Genomic DNA, 10041 nt, shown 5'->3' with positions numbered 1-10041 from the left:
TGTTTTTACCACAGATTTCATGCGCAAATTTCGATGTGCTCATGTGCGCAGTTTTAGACACTAGGAACAGAACAATGTGGATTATAATGTGAACCTTTACTCTCATAACTGTGTTCTGTTAATTAAAAGTCCCAGTTTGACTCGAACAGTCCTGGTCTATAGACAGAGAGAGACAGAGACTGCAGTAGCTGTGATTTCCTTTACAGAGATGATTTAGAGTCCAAGTGTGCAGTGTGGAATCTCAGGGTTAGCATTAGCGCTGTAGCTCAAAGTGACTAGAAGCTAACCTGGACTCTGAAACACACTCATCATTTACAGCTTTAATAAAACACAAATTAATAAATAAACCAGAAGTTTTCTTACAGACATCTGAGACAGATCTTACTCTGTGTGTGTGTGTGTGTGTGTGTAGGTGTGTGTGTGGTTTCCCCCAGCTCTCTCTGCTGGAGGAAACTGGTCCAGCTCACCCCCTCCCCTTACTGTGTCTCACTGAGGAGGAACATCAGCTTGTAGCGCAGACCTTCTCCTGCAACACACACACACACACACACACACACACAAATATAACTATTAAGACACTGTGTTGAAGGGATGAACTGGCTACCCCAAAGTGAGCTGTCAATCTGTCACACTCCAGATTGAAGTCTCCAGAACTCCTCTCCGAGCCCAAGTGCTGCCATCCCGACTCCTTTATCTCTTCCCCACATCTGCTGTAGTGAGACCCTGCACTCAGTCAGAAGGGGAAGACAAAGGACCCCTCTGTGTCTGGAGCAAAGCCAGCAACTAATAGCTATCATTAACCTCGACCAACAAAAGTACACTGTAAAAAAAAACTTGCTACTCCAACAAAAAAATTTCTAGTGACCTGTTGCACCTAAAATTTTTAGTTGGCTCAATTTAAGTTGTGTAAACTATTTTGTTTTTGTTGTGCTGATAACCTCTATATGTACACACAAATTAAAATAAAACATTCTGTCAACTAAATGTTCTATGCTGAATAAACATGCCTAGTTAGGCCAACAAGCAGTCTCAAATTGAAATATAATGTTGTGTCAATTAAATGTTCCAAGTTGACTGAAAGGTAAATTTTAAATTGGAAATTATGCTTGCATAATTATAAAATTAACATCTCAAAGTGTACTTGAGTACGTTTTTCACTGTAGCCACATTTCAAATAACATAACACATTCCTCTAAATTTGAATACATTTTTTTAATGTATACTTTAAACACCTGTTAAAGACTATCAACATTGATAAAGTGCAATCCAGCTACTCTCTTTCAACAAATATACAATTGCTGCATTGTTATAACAAAATAACATTTTAAAATGCATGAATGAAACAGTGCTCTTAACATTCATGTTACAAAGCTTACTAATATCACAATCGGTCAAAACAGTATACTGGAAAAATAGACTTCTGCTTTATAAAACAAAATATACTGATATTTCTCAGGCTTATTCGAAAATAAAATATTTGCTTTAACAGAAATGATTTAAAATAAAAAGAAAAATGTTGTAAAATAATTTTGCAAAGCTCCAAGATTGTTTGCATCCAAGAATGATTCATTTTTATTAGACTCTTGTTTCAGACCAGAAAAGTGCACAATGAAAATAATATCTCAATTAAATAAACTTGTAATAATCATTACACCTGTAACAACTTGTTCTTGAAAGACTGTACCCTTGCCGTGCACTCCTTTCCCAGGTTCAAAAAAATCTTCTGTACTGCCTCAAATGTGTACTTTAAGTCATCGGGGTACTCCATATTTAGGGCATAAAGCAGACCAAAGAGGATCATAAAGGCATTTGTGAAGTCCCCAGATTGTCCATGACTACTTCCTCTTCTAGAACTACAGCCACACTGACCACCTTGGGATCCGATCCTGAGTTGGTAGTGCTGTCCTTCACTTCTATTATTCCCATTTTCATGCCCTTTGTTTGTGGTCCCAGTGCCTCGGTATCCTGTGAAACAAGATGAATGTTACACTTGGTGACAGAATGAAAGCACAAATAGGATCTCAAATAGTAGTGGCTTTAGTTATTAAAATAAATTACCAAAATTGTCTTTGAAATCAAGGCTGGCTCTCTTAGGTACAGCGGAAGACCACGAAAGAACAGCAGACCTTCTACGTGCAGACAAATCTGTGATCTGCCAAAAGGACAGGTCAATAAGTGATCTAATTCACAGAGAGTTTATGTACATTTATATAGGAAATGGTCAGAGTTACATAATAAAGGGGAAAAAGTCTGTACAACAGCTCAATATTCTAAATATATGAATTGCAAAAACAATGTTTCAATCACAAGGTCTTGGTCAGGTGAGCTGATTACCTTGACCTGTGACATCTGTCACCTGTACCATCTCATGTGAACAACAGAATAGCGTCAAAGTCTCACAAGGTTTCCATGTACTCCCCATGTAAACTACAATGCCTGTGATGAATATAAAAAAACATAGAAATAGGCAATCATCTCTACATACCCTTTGTGAGATTCTTGTATACAAATTTTTCTGTCATTTGTAAAACCTGTTTGTGTTTTTTTGGGGGGATTTGTTATATGTATTGTAGCTCATCTACATCGGGTGTACATGAAACCTTTGTGACACATTCCGTTTTTTATTATACGGTGGAGCAGTAAGCTATTGCACAGACCCTTTCCTTTAACAGGTATTAATAACCATCAAGATAGATGACAACAGAATTATATACAGAGAGAAATGATAGACCTGTTCATCCAGGTTTTCCAGAAGTTTCTCCAAGTCATTACCCCTTCCTTGTCTTACTTTGGCTCTGTACATTTTCAGCAAACCCCTGGTGTGATTGTCCAGTGACGTGAGGAATGTGGACTTCAGGTCAATACGGTTGATACGGAAGAATTCAGCATAAACCTGTGGGTAATCATGAGAGATCCACAATAACTACACAAACAAAAGCAGAGCGAACAATTGCAAGACATTTAATTCCAATGGAAAATTATTTACCTCCTCCTCAAAAAACAGGCCTGGCCATCTTTGCTTGATTGCTGACACTAGTGGCTGGTCCTGCACAATTTCCTTTCTCCTCAAGGAGAATGTCATCTCCATCTTTGTATTCAAAAGGGTCAAGCTCAAATTTTTCTTTTTGACTTCTTCCTCCATCAATGCCCTTGCTTTCTCCAATTCTTCTTCATTTAAACCAACAGGATGATCAGGGAGAAAGTTAAGTTCAGATCTTCTGGGCCTCTTCAGAGATCCTCTAGATGAACCTTGTCTTAAATGAGTATTTACAACCATCTCGGTGCATCCAGCATTGCAGAGTTTTTGTCGATAATTTGCCATTTTAAACTTTAAGCTAATTTTCCATGCCCCCCATCCCATTTCAGACCCTGGATCTTTGAGACAAGGGTGTTTTTCTACTAAAGCAGATGCAACCTTCTCTATTTCAGAGTCACTGGGGTAGGCTTTGTAGGAGTACACTGTTTCAGCCAATTTTTCTAATATATTTATTTTAATGTCTCTTGGAACAATCAGCGTTGTTCCATTTTCTTGAAGATCCTCATTGGCTCTCTTCAGCCTTAACTCTACATCATATGAAAATAAAGGCACTGGAAACTTGCTTGGCCATTGATCTGATCTAGATCGGGCTGGAGGAGGAAAATCTGAATGGGATGATGAAGATGATGACTGAGAGGATGTCATGCTTGCTGTATCCAGAGTGAAATCAGATAGGTGACCATCCTCTGCCATTGAACTTAAAACTAGTTCCCAGTGGAGCTTCAAAGTAGCCTTGTCTTTTGGAAGTTCTGTGATGTCATGTAAAGTACAAAGTTCATTGTTGAAATCAGGATCCTCATATTGGATCACGAAACCTCTCTGAATCTGCAATTTTTCACAAAGAACGGCAGCGAGCTCATCAGTAGACGATGGTGTGGGTATAGTTAGCTTCCTGATGTTGTCAGGTGAGAGAATAACTCGAAGCAACATTGTTTCCTGGGAATGAGAAATGAGAAATAATTACATTTAATTAAAGTAAAAATCTCTTTGCGGACACCATGATCTTTCTACCTACATTGTATGATGACAGAGGATAGAAATCAATTAGATCTTGTGGTTTGACAATGGCTACATCACAGTAAGCACTTCCAACAATTTCATATCCTCGAAAATGTTCAAAGTACCATGAAGAGACTTTCTCCACTATGAATGAAACCTCAGTACCAACAACCAAAATACTATGAACACGACCAAACTCTGGAAACCCATCAAGGACTCCAACAGGCAGAATCATTCCTTTTCTATACAATGTTCCATGCAATGTTGCATTTGAAGCCAGGGACAAGGAACTCAGATTTGAATATTTGTTCTCAATGGCTATCCTCAGTTTTGATTCAACAGCTGACATTTTGACCACTTTCAATTTTTCTATGTGCAATGGTGCTTTGAATAAATTTTGTGAGTCCAGTGCATAAGCAACCATGAGCTGATGTCTACTTGCCAATGTTTTAAGAGGATTTTTGAAATTGTGGGTGTCATGCACCACCTTCTTGAAGAAGCTGTGTTTTGCCTCATAACGCATTGTCCACAGATTAACCAGAGGACCAAAACACCGGATCAAGTTTGGATAGTGCTCAAGGTAGTGATGCTTAGGTAGAAACCTCTCATTGGGAAATACATTGGTGAACAACTGCCGATGATCAGAAATCTTACTCTCCAGATAACAGATAGATTCCTCTGATAGTTTTGAACTAACAACTAATTCCACAATGTCTTCCAAGTCCATTAACAGTTCCCATACTTTTTCATCCTCAGGCACCATACTGCCTACCATGAAAGGGAGCAGCCTCAGTAGGGCCCAATTTTCGTGTGCATTGCCTCCCACTGTTTTTTTTTTGTAAAAGTTTTGTGGAATTCTTTGGGGTCTGTTTACCTTATCTGAAAAGGAGTATGGAAATGAGCAGATAATGGTGTTGAGCTGCTCAAAGGTAAAGTACTTGGCATCAATCAATTTCTGTAAACAAAGAGCCAACTCCCTAGGTATTACCCCTTCAAACAGATCATGTACAGCATCTGGAGGAAAACCAGTAATAACATGAAAGAAGGATAGGTGTTTCTGAAGAACACACTCGTCTTTAACACCATTCACATTTGTTAGAAACTCACTGCTCTTCAACTCAGCAATGCAATGGTCATGCTGCTCTGGACTTCTAAGCGGAAAGACTCCTTGTCTTACCTCTACTGTCTGAATGTCTTCCAAAGATGCTAAGCAAAATCTGCAGAATTTTTCCACACGAAAACTTTCCTGAAATCCTCCAAGCCCATGAGCTCCAAGATTGTCTGCAGACACAGTAAGCACTGTTCCCCTGATATTCTCATTTATCTGTTCAACATATACACCATTGTCCTCCAAGTTCTTTAAGTCACATAAAAGTGGTTCAAAAAATGATTCATAGCCATACGCTCTCACTTCTAAAGTTTTCCCAAGCAGTGCCAACTGGATAGAGTGGAGATTTGATCGGTACTGTGAATCCCAATTCAAAATGACCCAGTAGACTGCAGTAATTTTATGCTTTTTTCTAGAGGTTCCTAGAGGATTAGCTATTTCAAAATCATCAATATAAAATCCAAGTGAAAGTCTGAAATCTTGGCCACCAACAAGCTTGTTGTTTTTGAAATACTGACCATCAAATGGTGAGGTGTAATATCCTGGTGTCCTCTCCTTGATAGGAAACGTCTTCTCAAGTACGTCAGGTCGATCCAGCAACAACTTTAAAGCCCTCAAAAGAGGAACATAAACAAATGTGTGATTTTGCACCCTATTAAACACATATTCAACTGGTTCAATTACGCCAAAATTGTTTTTAAAGTAAATATTTTGCTTATAATTGGTTGAAAGTGGACCTTTGCCACTGGTAGCACTCAGAAATGGGTTTGTTTTTCGTAATATGTCTGCAATGTCAGCAACAATAGACTCATTGACATTACAGTTGTGTTTTAGCAGACTTTCCTTAATTGCAAACAGCATGTATGAGTTTGTGACTGACAGAATGTCATTTATATTGTCAATAATTTGTTGAGAGGCACTTTGGGACACATGCAACTGTGACTGCATAAACAACAACAAGGCAGCAATTTTGTGTTCAATTACTGACTCATAGTCCTCAAGATCAAAGTCTGACATATGATCTTCTCCCTGTATTTCTTCACCTTGATTTGATACACTTTGTGAAACTGAAGCTGTGACAAATTCATTGTCTGTACTACTTATGATACAAACAGATGTACGGAGGTCTTTCAGTGTTTGTTTTCTGTGTTTCTTGGACTTGTGAGCTCTGAAAGTAATATTGCTGTTGCTGGTAAAATCACAGTTTGCAAAAGGACAATGAACCAGCTCATGGTTTTTTAAATGTCTTCCCAAATGTTGTAGAAATAGTGGCAGCGAGCAAATGTCTGAGAATTCACATAACTCACACCGAAAAGTGCCAAGTTCAGTGCATGTATCTGTTTTAGGATGTGCTCTCCATAAATGGGTTTTTAGGGCCCCTGTTGTTTTGAAAACACAAGCACACGCTGGATGAATGCAGGGATAAGCACCTTTACCGGCTTTCCAGTGATGAAGCCTGTAATGCTTGAGCAGCACGTCTTGCTGCTGTGCAGAAAATTTACAGTAGCGGCACTGCATTTACTTTTATTCCTGAAAAAAAATCTGAAATACAAAAAAAAAACATATATTAATAACTGATTAAGTAACCGTTTGTAGTTCACAACCATAAAACAACCATAGTGAATTGTGCCAATAATTTAAAAATGCTAGACAAAAAATTTTGTTTAGGCATTATAACCGTTTTCATACAATATAAGGTTAATGAACGATGAAGGAGTGAGAACATTAAGCTCCCTCCGTGGCGCACTAACGTGCCGTGTTTTTCTAATAGCTTTTGAAATTATCAGTCAAATCATTTAAATGATTAAAATTCATGTAAATTAATTAAACGTTAGCCGTTCCATAGATTAACATTAATGTTAATCTACATAACATCGGAAAAAAAAATGCGTTAGAAGCTGAAACGCGTGCATTGCCAAATAACTAATAAACAGTCCAAATTATATAATTAGATAAATAAACACTCGAAAATATAATGTTCTAAAGCTTGCTGATCAATAATATATATGTTATAAAGCTAAAATTGCTGATTACTTTGCAGGCCGAGGACAGTTAGTTTCCATGAAGTACTCACCGTTTCGGAAGAAATAGCGGGTAGTTCGAAAATTCTGGAAGAACGCTTTTGCGCATGCGTAGAGGTCCCTCTTGTTCGTCCAACATAAAATAGTTTTGCGCAGTTAAATGTTTCATGAACACAGTTATACGTGTTGCCTTGATGAAACTTTTATAGTTAAGTAATGAAATTCATACAATCATTGAGAAAGCATGTATTTCTTTTTTGACACCAGCATTACATTAGCCCAACATATATTTCTTTTTTTCAACAACTTTTTTCAGTATTCATTTTTTACAGTGTATAAATCAGCAATCCAATAAACACAGAAGAGACAGTTTAACAGCCTCACTGTAAACCCCCAGCAACTCACACAGCAACTCTTCCCACCTGTTTCTCTCCTTTTCTTTCTAACAAAGAGACGATACATTCCCTGACAATTTCGAGGACAATTATTTATAGTTTGCCAACAGGCAAAATGTGTATGTGCTTATCTAGTAGGCTGATATACCTTTGTGTTATGTTTGATGTGTGTATTATGACCTACTGTAGAAAAAGTAATCAACATTTATAACCCCTTTCTATAGATAAAAGTAGTAATGAATGTTTGATGTTGTTCCAGATGTTTGATATTGAATAAAAGATTGTTTAATTCAAAGACCATTGGTGTGAATGAGAAGTTGTTAGTATAAACAGGGCTCCCGTTAATATTTTTATATAATTTATATAATTATTGAAACTTCATTAGGATGTTCCCCACGTGACAGGCCAAGCCTTGGAACTGTGCGGGGCGTAGTTAAACCTGTGCCAACATCTGATTGGGAAGAGCGTAGAGCGTTAGAACGTAAATGGCGTCAAACTAAATTACTAGTATTTCAAATAGCACGGAAAAAGAGCATCCTAAACTATAGAAAAGCTCTTAGTGTAGCTAGATCAACATATCTCTCCACCCTTATAGAAAATCACAAAAATAATCCTAGATTCTTATTTAATGCTGTAGCCAAATTAACCAGAAATAAGACCACTGCAGAAATCTCCACAACAACATCATGCAATAGTGAGGACTTCATGAACTTTTTTAATAATAAAATTGTAAATATTAGGCATAAAATTGAGGTTTTGAAACCGAACAATGTAATTGATGCAGATGTTAATCTAGCCATGTCAGTTCAGAACCTAGAATACTTTACTCCCCTTGAAGAGAATGAACTAATTTCACTCATCTCTTCTTCAAATTCATCAACCTGTATATTAGATCCTGTACCGACACATTTTCTTAAACAGATAGTACCAGCAATAACAGAACCCCTGTTGAGAATAATTAATTCTTCACTCAGCATTGGTTATGTTCCAAAATCTTTTAAATTAGCAGTTATTAAACCAATAATTAAGAAACCTGACCTTGACTCCTGTCAGCTGTCCAGTTACAGGCCAATATTAAACCTCCCCTTTATCTTTAAGATTCTGGAAAAGATAGTAGCGGAGCAGCTATGCTCATATCTACATAGAAATGGCATACATGAACTGTATCAGTCAGGATTTAGGCCTCATCACAGTACAGAGACAGCACTCGTTAAAGTAGTAAATTACCTCCTATTGGCCTCTGATCAGGGTTGTGTAACTATGCTTTTATTACTTGACCTCAGTGCAGCTTTTGAAACCGTTAATCATAGTATTCTTCTTCATAGATTAGAAAATGTAGTAGGAATTAAGGGTACAGCCCTCTCCTGGCTTAGATCCTATCTGACCCATCGTTATCATTATGTAGACTTAAATGGTGATTATTCTGCATGTTCTCTAGTGGAGTTTGGCGTTCCGCAGGGTTCAGTTTTAGGTCCACTGCTTTTTTCCCTTTACATGCTTCCTCTGGGCAACATAATCCGTGAGCATGGTATTAGTTTTTATTGTTATGCTGACGATACACAGTTATATGTCTTAGCAAAACCTGATAAGAAAAAACAGCTTACTAAAATTGAGTAATGTGTGCAGGACATAAGAAATTGGATGCTAATTAACTTCCTTCTGCTAAATCCGGATAAGACAGAAGTTCTAGTCATAGGACCGCATACAGCTAGGAGTAAAATTTTAGATCACCCTGTAACTTTAGATGGCCTTTCTGTTCCATCAAATGCAACAGTGAAAGACCTTGGTGTGATCATTAATTCCAGCCTTTCATTTGAAGCTCATGTAGATAATATTACCAGGATAGCATTTTTTCACCTCAGAAATATTGCCAGGATAAGAAATTTATTGTCGCTAAACGATGCAAAAAAACTAGTTCATGCTTTTATCACCTCTAGGTTGGACTATTGTAATGCCTTACTGTCTGGTTGTTCAGCTAGATGCATAAATAAGCTTCAGCTAGTCCAGAATGCAGCAGCAAGAGTCCTCACTAGAACCAGAAGATATGAGCACATCACCCCTATCTTATCTTCACTTCATTGGCTCCCTGTGAAATTTCACATTGATTTTAAAATACTACTCTTGACATATAAAGCATTAAATGGTCTCGCGCCGCAGTACCTGAGCGAACTGCTAGTGTCTTACAATCCGCCACGCCTACTTCGATTAAAGGATGCAGGCTGCTTGTCAGTCCTACGTATTATGAAAAATACAGCTAGGGGCAGAGCTTTTTCTTACAAAGCCCCCAAATTATGGAATAGTCTTCTAAATAGTATTCGGTACTCAGACACAGTCTCAGTGTTTAAGTCCAGGCTAAAAACCTATTTATTTAGCCAGCCATTTTTATAAATAGATTTGCCATAGGTAAAGGAGCAGATCTGGGGGACTCATGGACGTAGAGTATTATGGTGAACTGGTATGTTTGGATGCTGTCTTCCTCAC

At 37.7% G+C, this 10041-nt stretch overlaps 1 long non-coding RNA gene across 1 annotated transcript; it reads right to left on the bottom strand.

Moving 5' to 3' along the window:
* Window positions 1-3704: 3704 nt before the first annotated feature.
* On the bottom strand, window positions 3705-6666 carry LOC128516064 (uncharacterized). Its single transcript, XR_008356735.1, has 3 exons — window positions 6575-6666; window positions 5663-5757; window positions 3705-3973 (listed from the first exon to the last, which is right to left on the bottom strand). It is a non-coding gene; the product is annotated as an uncharacterized LOC128516064 (long non-coding RNA).
* Window positions 6667-10041: the final 3375 nt, after the last annotated feature.

Source organism: Clarias gariepinus, chromosome 28 (assembly GCF_024256425.1).
Source record: "Clarias gariepinus isolate MV-2021 ecotype Netherlands chromosome 28, CGAR_prim_01v2, whole genome shotgun sequence".
Classification (NCBI taxonomy): Eukaryota; Metazoa; Chordata; class Actinopteri; order Siluriformes; family Clariidae; genus Clarias; species Clarias gariepinus.
The sequence above is the reverse complement of the archived record's forward strand: the minus strand, read 5'-3'. Positions and strand labels throughout refer to the sequence as shown.